Source organism: Megalops cyprinoides, chromosome 7 (genome assembly GCF_013368585.1).
Source record: "Megalops cyprinoides isolate fMegCyp1 chromosome 7, fMegCyp1.pri, whole genome shotgun sequence".
NCBI classification, from domain to species: Eukaryota; Metazoa; Chordata; class Actinopteri; order Elopiformes; family Megalopidae; genus Megalops; species Megalops cyprinoides.
Genome location: NC_050589.1, coordinates 16,778,796 through 16,793,756, shown reverse-complemented (window position 1 = coordinate 16,793,756; position 14,961 = coordinate 16,778,796).

Here is a 14,961-nt window from a genome sequence, read left to right as displayed (position 1 = left end):
CATACTGCTCCATCGTGTGCCTAAAGCCATGTAAGGTCCTGGTCCTTTTCAGCCTTGTCCCCTCCTGTCACAATGGAAAGTCAAGGCTTGCTCTGTAATGGGCACATAAAAGTGTGCGTGCTGCACTTGTTGTTGTGCCCCCCCCCCCCCCCACCCCCCACCCACTTTTTCCTCCTCTGCAGGTCATGAATCCGTAAGGGTTAGCCACAAAAGGGGTGCTAATAACCGCTCCTGTGGCCCACCCCCGTGGCGCTGAGGGCTGTCATAACTGCGGTTTGATTCATGGCCTGTCACTGCAGTCGTGTGGGTGGCTCCTTGCAAGGCCAGGATGAAGGGAGGAGGCAGATCAGGACCCCATCAAGTGTGCGCTCTTGTAGGGCCGAACATTAGGGGGAATGCTGAGTGCCGTAGAGGCCAGCTCAATTGGTACTGAGTCGCAACACAAAGAGACGCAGGCCGCACGCCTCTCAGCTGCGAATTACACCATGAGCACCGTCGCTCAACGTCGACTTCGCACGAAACGGAGGGGCCCTCCGAACCGCGGGCGCGCCTCCTTCTTCCGCGACTCAACGGGATCATCAAAAGAGTGATGAAAATGAGGCTCTTAATGTGACAATAATCCTCTCTAATTTTATTAACAAGATTTATGCTATTGGCGAGCCAAATCACTCCAATATGTTCAGCGCTACGCTCTCCCATCCCACTCAGCTAAAATAATAACAACAATAATAACAATAATAAAACCCGCGCATCGATCCTGCTAGGTTAGCCGCTGCTGCAGCGTTGACTTATTGCGTGGAGCGCGGCGCCAAATCCATAATTAGACTCTTTTGTTGCCCGTTGTTGTTGAAAATGTAATTATGAAAGATGAAACACAGCCTTCAATGAGATTGCTGTAAAATAGCATAATTAATATGGGGTTTGCGAGAACAATCCTGTATTACGGGGCCCCGTGTTGCAAGTGAAATTAATTAACTGTGCCAGGATTTATGAGGGAGGCACGGAAATGAGAAGAATTAATCCGAGGGGGAAGATGGATGGTTGCTGGAAAATGATGACGCCCAGACTGGGGTACTCTCTAAACGCTTTAGGGGGCAGCTTTGGGGGAGAGCTTGGGATCGCTGACACAATTAGCTGCTCTGCACCAACAGCTGGGACGATGGAGGAATTGGGTAATTTTTTGGCTTTCTCCACAGAAAGATCCCCTCCCCCAGGAAACAGATAACAGAGGAATTAGACCAACACTCCACTCAAAAAGACGTCAAAGCAAAGTTGAGACGAGAAAGAGTAAATCCAGGCACATGCAAACTTCATGTCACTTCCTAGAATGAGGAGACAACTGTGACTCCTCAGTACATCTCTAATCATCAACAAAATTGGAAATGGTATCTGCTCTAACATTCCATTTGATCCAAAATGGGGACCACTCCACTGACTCCATTTATGGAAATAAAATGGAAGTAAAACCAGAAAAGTCAAAATCTTTGGCTAACAGAAGGACGCGATGAGCTGAAATTCTTGGATTCCATCACTTGTTTCCTCAATCTGTTGGGAATCAATGCATGCCGATCAAACACACAGCTGAGCATTCCCAAAGCAAAGCGTACACAGAAACTAAGAACTTTGTGCGATCCAAAAGAATGCTTTACTGCAAATGGCCACACAGTGCATAGCAGGTCGCAGATGTTTCCTGTTGTCTGACCCTAATGGAAGATCTGCATGCTGAGTCTCGACGGCAACGTGGAAATGACAGCAAGACTCTGAGCCCAAGTCCTTTAAGCCCTGGGTCATGCCTACACACCGGAAAGCATGTCATCTGCTGAAGGCTCTCAAGGCGGTGATAATACCAGCACAGATTACTGAACCTTATTGCTGCCTGCTCCCTGCCCACCTCCCCCCCATTTGGCCGGTTAAGGCGCGCTTCAAGTGCAGGGAACAGGGGCAAGCATGGAGCCCTGCTGCTCTAATAGGGGGCTAATTTGCTAACTTCTCCCCGAGTCCGGCTCTGCCGCGTCTAAGGGGGGAGAGTGAGCGGGCCGATGAGGGGGTAATTAGCCCCCCAGACAAGATAAATGAAGGCTTCACGGTGTCCCAGCGCAGGACAGTTGATTAGGCGGGTGCAGTGGGAGAGTCCGGGCCTTCTAGAGCGTGTCCTCCCTGATAATTAACTACACAACACACAGGCATGGGAGCGAGAGGGAGGGAGAGCGCTTCGACAGAGGAGGAGCCCACAGCTACAAATTGGCGTCTTTTGTCCTATCCTCAAAGTGATTATGAAATATTGTTTAATTTGCCGCGTGGAGTCGGTGGTGATTTTGATGAATCGAGCGTTTTTATTTCTTCATTCGGTTTATTGTCCTGTGGTAAGGCACTGTGTGCGGGGGTAAGAAATGGGGGTGGGTTAGACGATTAGCACTGACTCTTCACGTCTGATGGCCCAAGCAGACATTAGTGGTTTCATTGGTTGAGAGTGGTTGTTCACAGAGATAATTTGTGAATCCCTCTGCATCAATATTTGTGTTGTTATGAACTACCAAAATTGTTACAGTGAAACAGCTAAATTGTAATGAGTGAAAGCTCAGTGTGTGTGTAGACTGTCATCAGTAATAAAACATTTCGGAGAGTGTGTTTGGGGTTATACACAGTCTAAGGAGAACTGGAACCTGGTCTTGAAGAGTTGCTATCCAGGAAGGTTTCTTCTGTCCTATCCAAGTTCCACAACCATAGGGTTCAGCTAATCACAACCTTGACAAACCTACTCAAACCACTCCACCAGGTTCTGATGTGTGTCAATTCTGACAAAGTTGCAGTATTTAAAGAGAGCTAGGGAAATGACAGCATTATGCTAGAACCAAGATCAGAATTCGCTGATCAGTGGTTCAGTGGTTAGAAAAGTCTGATAACTTGGTAGAGCTGACTTGCTTCACACTTGGCAGAGCACTGATGATTAAATGAAGTGGTAGGTGAATAGTCTTAGACAGTGTGATTCCTGTTAGATTTGTACTAAAGGTCCCTGTAGCCAAAGCTACATGAAGCAAAGACAACGTTCTTCTGCTCGGCCATTTTTCTTCATCCATCTTCGTAATGCTGGGCAGATTTGAACAACCTCAACCTATCTCTGGAATGACATGGCAGAGGATTGTGATCCATGAAAGCTGAGCCCAGGGCAGTACTGGGACTTCAAGAGGCTCACTGTGCCCACCCCCTTAGGTCAATCTACTGAAAGGACACCGAATTGCTGCATGCAGGATGTATGCACTGCATGACGGCAAACAGAAACCCTTTAGAGCTGGGAAAAAAGCCAAGAGCTGTCAGGGGAAAGCATGGGAATATCAGAGTGAGGGAGATACTGTCATTGTGCAGTCAGACATACAGGCAGGGAGGTCACATCATCTGTAGGTGTGCAGGAGGCCACAGTGACAGTGACTCCTGGGTGACATACTCCTCAAGACTAGCGGGGGGGGAGCGGGGTGAGAGAGAGAAACAGTCACCGGGAGGGAGAAAGACAGAGAAAGGGTGAGAGGAAAAGAGACAGGGGAAGAGAGGATGAGAGAGAAAGATGTGTCTGATCAGGACACGGCTCGCTGACCCAAGTTCATATCCCATCCTACCTGCGCGGACGCGAATGAGGCCCACTCTAATTGATTTAATGGCTATCGACAGGGACCCAGAAAAACAGGCACTCAGTTTCCCCTGATTGAATTAAACACCTTTTATGGTGGGAATCGATACAGCGAAGATGAGGAGGGTGGGGGGGGGAGAGAGGAGGGTTATGATATGTAGGCGCGCGATCTGTCTTCGGCTGCCCCTGCCCACACTGCTGGGTTGATGTGATGTTGTAATTCACGCAAATCAATGCTTTTAAAGCATTTAGCCATGCCCAATAATGAACTACTGTCAAAATAGCCCTGCGAAGCAATATATGGGTAGGGTCTGTATCAATCATAATTACAGAGAGCCATGACAGTTGGGGAATCTGAAGGATGGGAGCCTCCACAATGCCATTTTCTTTTATGGTTTTATCAAAGATGAATAATAAGAAGAATTAGATTTCAAGTTTCCATACCTCACATCTCAAGGCTCAAAACACTGCCAAACATATTACTTTTTAAAGAAATGACAAAAATATCAAGGTAAGGCGCAGGGCAAAATATTGCCATCTGAACTGGGATAACCAAATGCACATGGCTTTGGGCGCTCATTGTGACACTGCGGCTGTGGCCACGAGAAGCGATCAACCTGTTTCACTCCAGTACACAAACCCCTGCCACAAGTTTAATGCATAAGAGTTCAGGACATAATGTTGACATAATGCGTTGCGTGTGCATTACTGACATACAATATTGCATTATGAAACACTTTCATAACACTGAGATTCCATGGGCAAAGAGGGATTTGTTTCACTTCTGCAATTCTCCATGGGTGAGATATTCATCTGTGAGATACTGTACAGTACACTATCATGTGAGAGCTTCCTGTAAGTTGTGTAAGCTCTGTACAGTAATTCTGGAATGGGATAGCTTTTTGGCTTTGATGATAACGGTCTATGAGCAACATATTTGCAGCCCTTGCCATAAACTGTGAAGGCTGTATGTGGAGACCACCCAGGCAGCAGGATTTCTGCTGGTTTCATCCTACCATTCAGTACCTGATAACATACGTACCTAAAAAATATACTTGAGCTCTTACACAAAACTGATTGGCTTTTAATGAAGTATTGACAATCAGCATTAGATAATAGTCATACCAGTAGCTCTGGGTCCCAGTGGGACCCCATCACCACCAGAGGCTTGAATAATCTGAGACCAGACAAGGACAGAATGAAGCAGGCTTCGGTCATGATGAGAGCTGGACAGTTTCCACACAGATGGAGACACTGAGCTAACCCAACGTGGTCACCCTGGCAACGGAGACACGGGTTACATCACCGCTCCGTCTTCGGCGATCTGACTCAATTAGTGTCAACCTGCCGCGCACATCCCTGGCCAGTCCCCCTCTCCCCCTAGATCAAATCGCAGCAGATCCCGCTGACCACAGACAGCGCATGACCTAATGCCACGGGCGTCCACTCCACACCACGCGCACGGCAATTACGTCACCTGGACGACCGTCTGTGGAAAACGATGCGCCTCCAAAAAATGATACCGCCATCACTTTCCATTAAAGTTTCTGAGGAGCCTTGGGATGTCAGGTTAATTTTTGCGGGTTATTATGTCATAGTCTGTCAGCATTCAAATCGTGTTTTCCACTACTGCGCTTTTCATGAGCGTGAAAGCACACTGACATAAGCACAGGGTGTGCTTTGGTTTAAATGTGACTGCCTATCTTCATAACGAATTCTTAAAGTCTTATAAAAAGTGCTTTACCAATGAAAACAATCTGCCTTATAAATGCCATTTCTTTAACAAATAAAATAAAATTCCCCAACCTGAGTCTTCATTACAGGATTATACAAGCTCTCCTTTTAACAGCTATCGGGGATGCAGGGAGGGAACATGCCCAACACTTTACTCAGCTTTATGAGATATTCTTGCAGATTATGGACACGCTGTTTCGATTTTTTGTGATAAGACCTTGAGCCTGCCCCAGGGAGACACAGTGTGATGAACGCAGTCCTCTATGAACCTTTTTACAACCGGGATAATGAAATCAATATTGCATATAAATAAATACCCCAAACAGATATGTGATAAACTGGCTAAAGATTTTTATATCACCAGTCTGCTCATTGCAGTTGAAATGATCTCAGTTCCTGTATCTGAAGGCAGTACTTCTGCCATTTTTTTGGGGGGGTGGGGGGCGTCTTTCCTTTAAAAATCCAGACTTCCTTGCAGCCAAGCCTGGTTGTTTGAGCGTGCGTTGTGGAGGATCAACTTTACCCATACGGAGCAGCATTACATTTTTACAGCCCTTGTACATGCTCCCTTAATCACTGGAAACACATTTGGACTTCCTGACTGCATTTAAATCATACCCACCATTCCCAGTCCTGGACCGAGCCCAGAGCCCATCATATATTTCCTTTTTTTTCTCTTCTTTGTCATTTATTAATGTTGTAAATTGTTCCTGGGTCCTTTTTTAATGGATGAGATTCCAACCTGCTGATTCTTGGCCATGGACACCAATGGATTGTGCGAATTGCGTGGGAGGGAGGGGAGGGCGGGTGGTTGAAGGCGTACAAGGAGGAAGAAGACAGGAAAGTGAATTGTATGGCATATTTTAATTTAACTGATACTGTAAATGGGTTGGAGGAGCCTGAGTGGGGTTCATCTTCGTGTACTAGTAGACAAATTCTCAAACATTGCAACACAGGCAGGCATTAAAAGATGGCTTACCTATCTCCTATTCTCACTCTGATACCTGGTCATCACAGTCTGTGTGGCCCGGCCCTTGGCTGGTCAGATCGGATAGATCAGGACTCAAAACCGGCATGTGCATCATTGAGTGTCTACTTATTAACTCAAGCTGCGACCTGATTTGTCAGCTTTTCTTCCCTGTGCTCTTTTTGTTTTTACACCATGACTCTTCTCAAGTCCCATCAAATCTCCCCCTGAGCTTCACAGCCATTTTAGTTGCTTTCCTTCACATGCATCTCACAGAGAGCAATCCACTCAGGAGTGATTTTAAGTGAGTGCCGGCCGACCGCGCCGTCAGGAGTGACGCCCTCCTCCCTGACACGCACCTCTGGGACACGGCAGGTGATCTAATGGGGCTGATGCGTGGGCCGACAGGGGGCAGGGAGCGATCGGCGAATTTGATTTAGCCAAACAAGGGGCAGCGGGGTGGGGGAGCCCTGTCTCTACTCTGCCACCCGCGGACGTTTGTAGCTGAGTAAATCAATTACCAATCGATACGGCTTTTCAATTTGCATGAATCAAAGGGGCTTGGCGTCGTGTCTCTTCGCCTCTCTCTCACTCTTCCGGTCTCTTTCTCTGTGCAAAAGGCAGATGAAGAGTGCTCACCTTCACATCTCTACCCCTACAATGACGCCCCTCCCCGCCACAAACCTCATGTCTATGGAATGACATTGGATGGAGGGCCACTACGTCGCACTGATACAGAGCAGATACCTATTTTTGTGATACCCGCCTTTTCACTTTCTAAACTCCACTTAAATTCCAGTGGTTATGGCTGCCGAAATGACCTGTCAATTCAAAAAGTAAAATCAGAAAATGTTAAAAATGAGAACTCTGTCCATGTCATTTTGTGTACAAACCACTAATTATTGAAATCATTCTCTAACTTAACATGTAACATGTGCTGTCAATTAAAGCAAACAAAAATGGAATGTTCAATCATAAAAAATCCTAAAAAGATTATTTTTATAAATAATCAAATATTCATAATTCCTAAAATCTCTATGATATGATTCATAAAATACATGAAAATATGTCATGTGGTCACATTTGAAATGTGACTTGAATCATATGAAAATATATCAATTGACTGTAGTTCCCTTTTAAGGAATCATATGTATATTTATCTTAAAATGTAATATTTACAGTTAAAGCACATTTCAGTATTCTTGCATGCCCATTTATTTTTTGAGGATGAAAATGAGAATGCACTTTATTTTATGCAAGCATTTAATGTATGTCTTGTGTATGTCTGCCAAACAAAGAAGACAGAGGAAAGATGTAAGATGAGAAAGAGAAATGCACCAGCACAATCCATGGAGTATAAATTGGAGAAGCTGGAGAAGATAAGTCAATGGAGCTCGTGCCATATGTTACTGTGGAACGGGCACACACACACTGAGATATGAGCCCTGCCCATCTAAAGAAGATGAATGATCTGTTCTTTGTTCAGTGACCCTCCCGTACACTGATCAAGGTAGGCTTAATTTAATATCGCAGACAGAGCTCGATCCACATGTAATTATGTCCCAGGACGAGGTGGTGCTCAGTGGGAACACCATTAGCTAATCTGCTGTGTACCCTAGTATTACATGGAACACATGCTCGCCCAGGACCAGCCTAACTGATTTTCACTACAGTACTTTACACTGCTTATGGTACTCTGCCATGCTAGCTGTTTTATTACAGCGCTGTACTGAATGTGCTCTACAAATGTTCAGCTAATTTGATCTTTACCATAGCCTTCTACTAAATATATAGTTAAATCACAGTTACATTACAGGTTGAACTGTGAAGTAAGACCATACTACAGTGAAGGGAAATACAAAGGTGTAAATCAATCATTCATGATTTTCTAAATTTCTTTTGATGGTGTATTATAAAACACCGCCCCTTCTCCTTCTACATGATGGGTTTTTTTTTTATTTGGAATGAGATATATTAGATTAATTGTTTCATGTGTTGTCAAGAAGGTTGCAGGTGCTGCTGTTTGTCTATCTCAAGCATTTATAACAACATTGTAACTGAAAGATCTTTAAAAAAACATTCAGAAACAGAGGCATGAGGTGTGTCTACAACATTCACTGAAAGTCATATTACAGACACAAGGTAAAAGAAAATAAAAAGGCAAATTGTATTTGATGTCTCCGTTAAAAAGCTAACTAGTTTCTGCATCTCTAGCCACCAAGTGTTCTGCTAGTCATTATGACTGATTGACACCCGGTTAAAGTGCACTTCCAGTGCATCACTAATCATAACCCCCTCACACACAAAAAACAGACATATACTCACTCACTCACCCGCTCACTCAAAACCCAGTGTGGACATAAATTTACACAGCTGTGACTTTCAAGACAAATGGGCAATAAAAATGCCAGGGTTGTTCATACACACGTTTCGGGCACAATTAAATCAATTTCCTCTAAGTAGCAATAAACATGTTCCCCTTTAGAAGCATGAGTCTGGGCCCATTATCCCCCTGCCAGTGTCCCCCTCTCCCACCCCAGTGTCCCAGTGCAGAGGTCAAAACTATGGTCTGTTCTTTCTCATTAGCCTGTCTAATTAATCTTGACCACTTTAAAAAAGGGGGGTGGATGGGGCAGAGGCACATTTAAACTGTTAGTGAGCTTTTTGATCGTGGGACAACCTCCATTAATCACAGATTCCTGGCCAGTGCCATAACAAAGGGATAGCACTGCCATAACTCTGCAGGGGGTTGAGCTCCATGGACTGGGCATTCGGACTTCAAGGATCCCTGCTGCCCTCCAGGCCTGTGGAGCTTCACACACAGAAGAGGTCCTCTATGCAAATATGTACATTTATTACTTCACGGGAAATAAGCTTCTTCTCTTTCCATGGCAATCTGAGTTATAAGTGCTGTGCTTGATGCTTGGCCATTTAGTAAGATGAAAGTAACTGGTATGTTTCTATTCTAATACAGCCTTTGGTGTCTTTCCATTGGGGTGCTGCAACTGTAATTGAAACGGATTACTTCCCTGTGGTGAGGGATTGTAATTGTAATTCACCATTACTGCTCATTGCTTAGAGGGTACAGAGCTCTCTGTAAACCCTCCTAAAAAACCTTATGTTACATTCTTACACTCATGGGAAATGGCACTTACTCCCATTCCTGTTAATATTCAATGTCTCATTAAAAATATATCAGTTACTGATAAAAACACCTGAGATCACCTAATCATCTATTTTTAATTATTCCTTGGGCTTCAAATTTGGCATGAAGGCTCCCAAAGTTACTCTTCCAAATTTCCAACAATTTCATGGCCGACAACTGGAATTGCGCTCCGAAGGCTTTGAACACCAAATTCAGACAATCAAGACCTGGATTGCTCCTCTGAGACCACAGTTCATTTCCACTGCTAAAATATTCAGCAGGCTTTCTCAGTGCTCTTGGACACGATAGCCGCGAAACATTGCTTTCTGGTCCATGCTGAGGCGAGTGTGCGCCAGTCTGTCAGATCACCTTAGACAGGGATGCTCCTGTCTGTGGTAGCCCAACGAGCCACCAGCCTGGATCTGCTCATCTGGAGTCTAAGTCTCCTCGTCCTCGCTGCGACACCCACCTGAATTGGGGATCTGCGTGCTTGCCCACATGGTCCCCCCAAACAGAGTGGTGGGGTCGGGGGCACGTGTCCCACCTCAATAGTGCTGACGGCAGCCCCTTCTCTCCCTCCCTGACCCGTGCCACCCTGCCGGCTCCCAGGGGCCGCCCAGGCGGAGCCACAAACCCAATTTCTCTAATGTCATTTGCAGAGCGCAACGGAGCCCGGCTGTCAGCGGCCTCAGAAAGGGGCAGGGAAATCCGAGGCGACAGTTGACGGATTCTTAGATTTGTGCAATCAGACAGCTCCCGTCCTACGAGCGGCTGCCTTTCTGTGTCAAACGGTCAAAAATTAATACATTATTAACTTTAGCGGAGGGTAATCTAATCAATTCATTTGGCGCTCCTGATTTCGGCTTTTAAGCATGTGGCAATGGACTGTGAATGCAGAGTACACGCATGCAGTGCGAGTTGATGACCCCTCTTCTTGGATGACAGATTCAGGCTTCCAGGCTCTTTTTTTTTATCCCATCCAACTGCAAGGGATTCAGCTCAGAAACCACCTCCCTTTCCCACTGCTGTCTGCATTGGCAGTCCTGACCCGGGCAACATCATCGAGTTTCTTGTGTCATCGGTCTGTTAATCAATGAGTCGATCAAGATCAAATTTACAGCCGTGAAAAAACAGGGTTACTGCCTCAAGCTGTACAAAGTAAAACCAAGGACAAGATACTGTTACACATGACAAGTGGAAGATGCTGTCATCTTCTGCAAATATCCACATTTCTACCCCCCTAAGTTTTTTGTAATTCTTCACAATGAAATATAACTGAAAATTTTGAATTTTTTTAATAACCACCCCAAAAAAAGAAACTTGATCCTCATGGTGCATAGACACATTATCAATGATTACTGTCAGCAGAAAAAAAAAGTAAAAACTCATCATCGCAAATCAAGAGCTCATTTACAGGATCGGGAATTACGAACATACTGCATTTAAGCAAGCAACCCGCTTAGACATGAATTCTTAAGCACTTCTTAAGAATCGTTTATGCCTGCACCCTCTCCCTCTGTATCTGCACCCCTGTCTCTAATGTCCAACATCCTGGAAGGGGGTCGGTCCAGCACTCTTCTCGCAGAGGAATGGAGCAGATGGAAGCAGAGTGATGGTTTCGCGGCCCAGGCGAGTGGGCGGCAGAGGGGGCAGAGGCACGCACACATGCCTTGTGTCTTCAGCTTCTGCGTAGGAAGCAGGCAGGTTAAACTTTAACCAGCTCTGCCCGTTTCTGAACTGCCCCCCCCCCCCCCCTCCCTCATCCCCATCCCCACGTTAGAGACAGGAGTGATGGATAGCGCCTGTCACAGTGCCCTGCATGGGGACCAAGGCTCAGAGGGCCCGTCCTCCTTGTTAATCTGACCTTCCGAGCCAGGGTGGACAACAAAATGGCGCCGTGGCCACCCTGCCCCCAAACACGGACAAAAAAAAATCCACATGGTACGACGCTAACCCCAATACGCCTACACATGAGCCCGAAGCCCACTTTTTTTCCATTTCAGGCCCCCTTTGCCCCATTCCAAAACTCAATTATAGAACTTCAGTCACACATGTAGCAACTGTTTGGAAAGGAGCAAAGAACAGAAGAAAATGAAACAAAAGGAGGGGCCAGCTGTGCGTCCAATAGGTTGATGCAAATCAAATCAAAGCTGCTGGGAATTCAGGATATTGACAAAGGATTGTGAGTAGATTGTTTTAAAGCTACAGTCATTTCTTCTTCGCTTTAAGCAGAGGCCATCTTCAGTTTAGCAGATGAATGATTTATCAAACATTCCAGTGATTGAAATTGTCTGCTCTCAGCCTTTGTCTTAAACACCACAGAGGAGTTTGTGTTTTAAACTCAAACTTCACCACAGATTTTAGAATGTGGGTAAATAATTCTTATTCCTTAAATGGCAAATGTTGTGAGATACATGTGGCTTTTGCATTGTTTTACAACCTACTTCAACCCACAACACCTGCTGAAAAACTGAAAATCTAATCAACTTTCCATCATTCATTTTACAGTATTACTTCTCCTGGTGAAGAAGCATCTCTGTTACAGTCAGCGCAGTCTTTGCCTCATCTTCATGTTGTGTTGAAAGATTATGGGCACCACATATCTTCCCTGGAATGTTCTTGAAGGGAGTTGACAGCACTTGTTTGAGGAAGCTCAAAACGGGTGCAAGGGGGACTGTCTTTGTGTCTGAAACAGATCGCCTGCAGTAGCCCCAGCAAATAGTCCCGCAAATTTCACTGTGAAGGAGGGCCTGTCCATATTGGATGGCATTTGGGCGGGGGGCCGGCAGCGCATGAGAGGAGGCCTTGCCTCGCGGGTCTGTGGCAGTGACAGGGGCACGCAGCACCTCTCAGCTGACTCCGAAAATCTGTCCGCGCGGGACAGGCCCGTGAAGACTCATCCATCACACAGTGCAAATACAGCCTGGGCCACTGTTGACATGGGGTTAACAACTTGACACTGACAGAGCAAGGCGAGGCAGAGTGAGGGGTGGAGAGGGTGTGTTTGTGTGTGTGTGTGTGTGTGTGTGTGGGGGGCGGGGGGTGTTGTCCCGGTGGGTACTTTGGCCCCTTCTCTGATGCATTTAGTATTGGTATAGGGCATATGAAACGCTTAGATAGGAGACAATAACAATTAGACGGGCAATAATCTTGTTTCAGAGGGTCAAATGTTATCAGTGCATCTTTTATCTGCTGAAACCTTAGTCAACTTTTTAGAGTGTAACTACATGATTGGACTGCATCAAATGGCAACACTGAGATGGAATTTACAGACCAAGCATGTAGCTATTAGTTGATGGGCCTCATTGAAATAGTAAAGTGGACACCATGCTGCATTATGAAAACCTTCCAACAGTCCCTTATATCAAGTGAACACCAGAAACTGTGAGCCCAAGGCATTGCTCCACTGTTGCCAGACAAATTAGACTAAAGCAACACCATCTGCTCCTGCAATGAAACACACAGGCACCTCCAAGCGTGGTCTGGACCACGGCATTGTCCGCCCAGACTGGCTGGGCAGAGGTTAGACCATGGGGCTGTGCCGGGGAGTGGCGCCAAGGAACGGTGGGCTACCGACAGGAAGTTCAGAAGAGCGGGGCAGAGCCGGGTGCCGCAGGACATGGAGGAACGCTGTTGTCAAAGAAAGGAGTGATGGTGCTGACCGGACAGAGGAATTAAATTCCTTACACACAGAACTCTGTGGTCAGTGCAGGACACTGAGGGCTTGGGAACATCACAGTCTGCACAGCTGCTCATTTCCCTCATGGACGCACTGATGCACTACCACTCCACAGCACTGCGGTGCTCAGCCCGAGCATTTCCCTCATGGACGCACTGATGCTGTTATGGATAGCTCTGAAGAGGTGGAGGGGGCGGATGTAAATCAGTTTTATGAGGTTTTGACATTGTGTTTACAATTTAGACATCAAGGAAAAAAAATGGATGCAAGGCAAGCCTCTGTGGGAATAGGTCTCATCTGAATATTGAAATCGAAAGGAACGAGGGTAAGATCTGCTGAAAACAGAAGAGCGTGTTGAAATCAAAAAAAAGCTGTGTGACTGTTATCGTGAGGGCCCGACGTAAGGGAATACGGGGGGGGGGGGGGGGGAATTTGGAGAAATCCAAGCCCGTGCAATATTATCAGGCAGGGTTTTCAGACCCCCATTTTTAATTGCACTTAAAGCACAGTGGCAGAACATCAATCTTGATGAGTGGATCTGCATCCCGGGTCTCCCCAACCAATCTATCACTATCGAGGCTGCAACCCCCCCCCCACTGCTCCCCATCCCATCTGCAGCTTCCCATTTATTGTCCTGCACAAGAGCCTCGGACTTCCACGGGCTCCTGTGTCTGGCTCTTACCACGTCGCTCCTTCAACACAGAGCAGAACACAATCCACAGCAGATTTACGAAACGCAAATGAAAATTCAAATGGAAAGAAACGCTCCCCACCCCGTTACAGAGTAGCTCTTTTTCTGCCTTGATTTTGAGCACATCTCAGATGATGAGGTCAGGGGCAGAGAGGGCTAGTTTTTGCACAGTGCTGAGTAATGCCACAGCTGTGCGCGAAAACTTGTACTGAAATTTGCCTCCCATGCAGCACAAGGGTACACAGTTTGAGTCAATAGTTTGATACCTGGAATGTTTGTTCAGCAAAAGAGCAGTGCAATATCTCGGTCATCTGAAAGATTTTGTGGCCAGTTTGAAAATCCTGTTTTGAAAACAAGGCAAAAGTATGCTCCCTGTGCATGCATACAACTTTTTATAGCTTTGCATTTGCAGACAAAACATCATTTATATACATACACACATTATATATGGACACACCTTTCTTTATTTGTACTATTTTCCACATTTTAGAATAATAGACATTAAAACTATGTAATAATACAAATGGAATTCTGCAGAATTCTTGTTCTTCAAAGTAGCCAAAAACATTTTTTTTAAAGTAAATTTGTTTGGAAAGAAATTCATACATAGGTATCAGCTTCACTATTTATATTTATATAATGAACAAATTTCATTTAAGCATAAGGCTTTAGATCAAAATGTCTTTGAATGCATGTTTGTCTTAATCAGGTGTGTCACACGTTTGACACTGTGTTACATCATATATACATATATATACAATGTGTGTGTGTGTGCGTGTGTGTGTGTGTGTGAATATATACCCATTTATAATGCCTTTAGCATATGCATCATCTAAAAAGTGATTTATACCCATATAAATATTCCCCTGTCTAGTCCAGGTCATATTTTCCATGTGACCTAAAATGGGGTCCTCTCACTCAAATTGGGCTGATGGGTTTAAAAAAAGCCACAGGTACAGAATCATAAAGTTTTTATTATCCACCTTATTGAATGTGGATGTGACATGGTGACAGAGCGTGGGTGCAAGCCTACCTGAAGAGAGACAGAAAAGGATAAATAAAGAAAGCCAAATGAGGGAAAGATGGAGAAAAAGAGAAAGAAAAAATAATGGAAAGAGCAGTG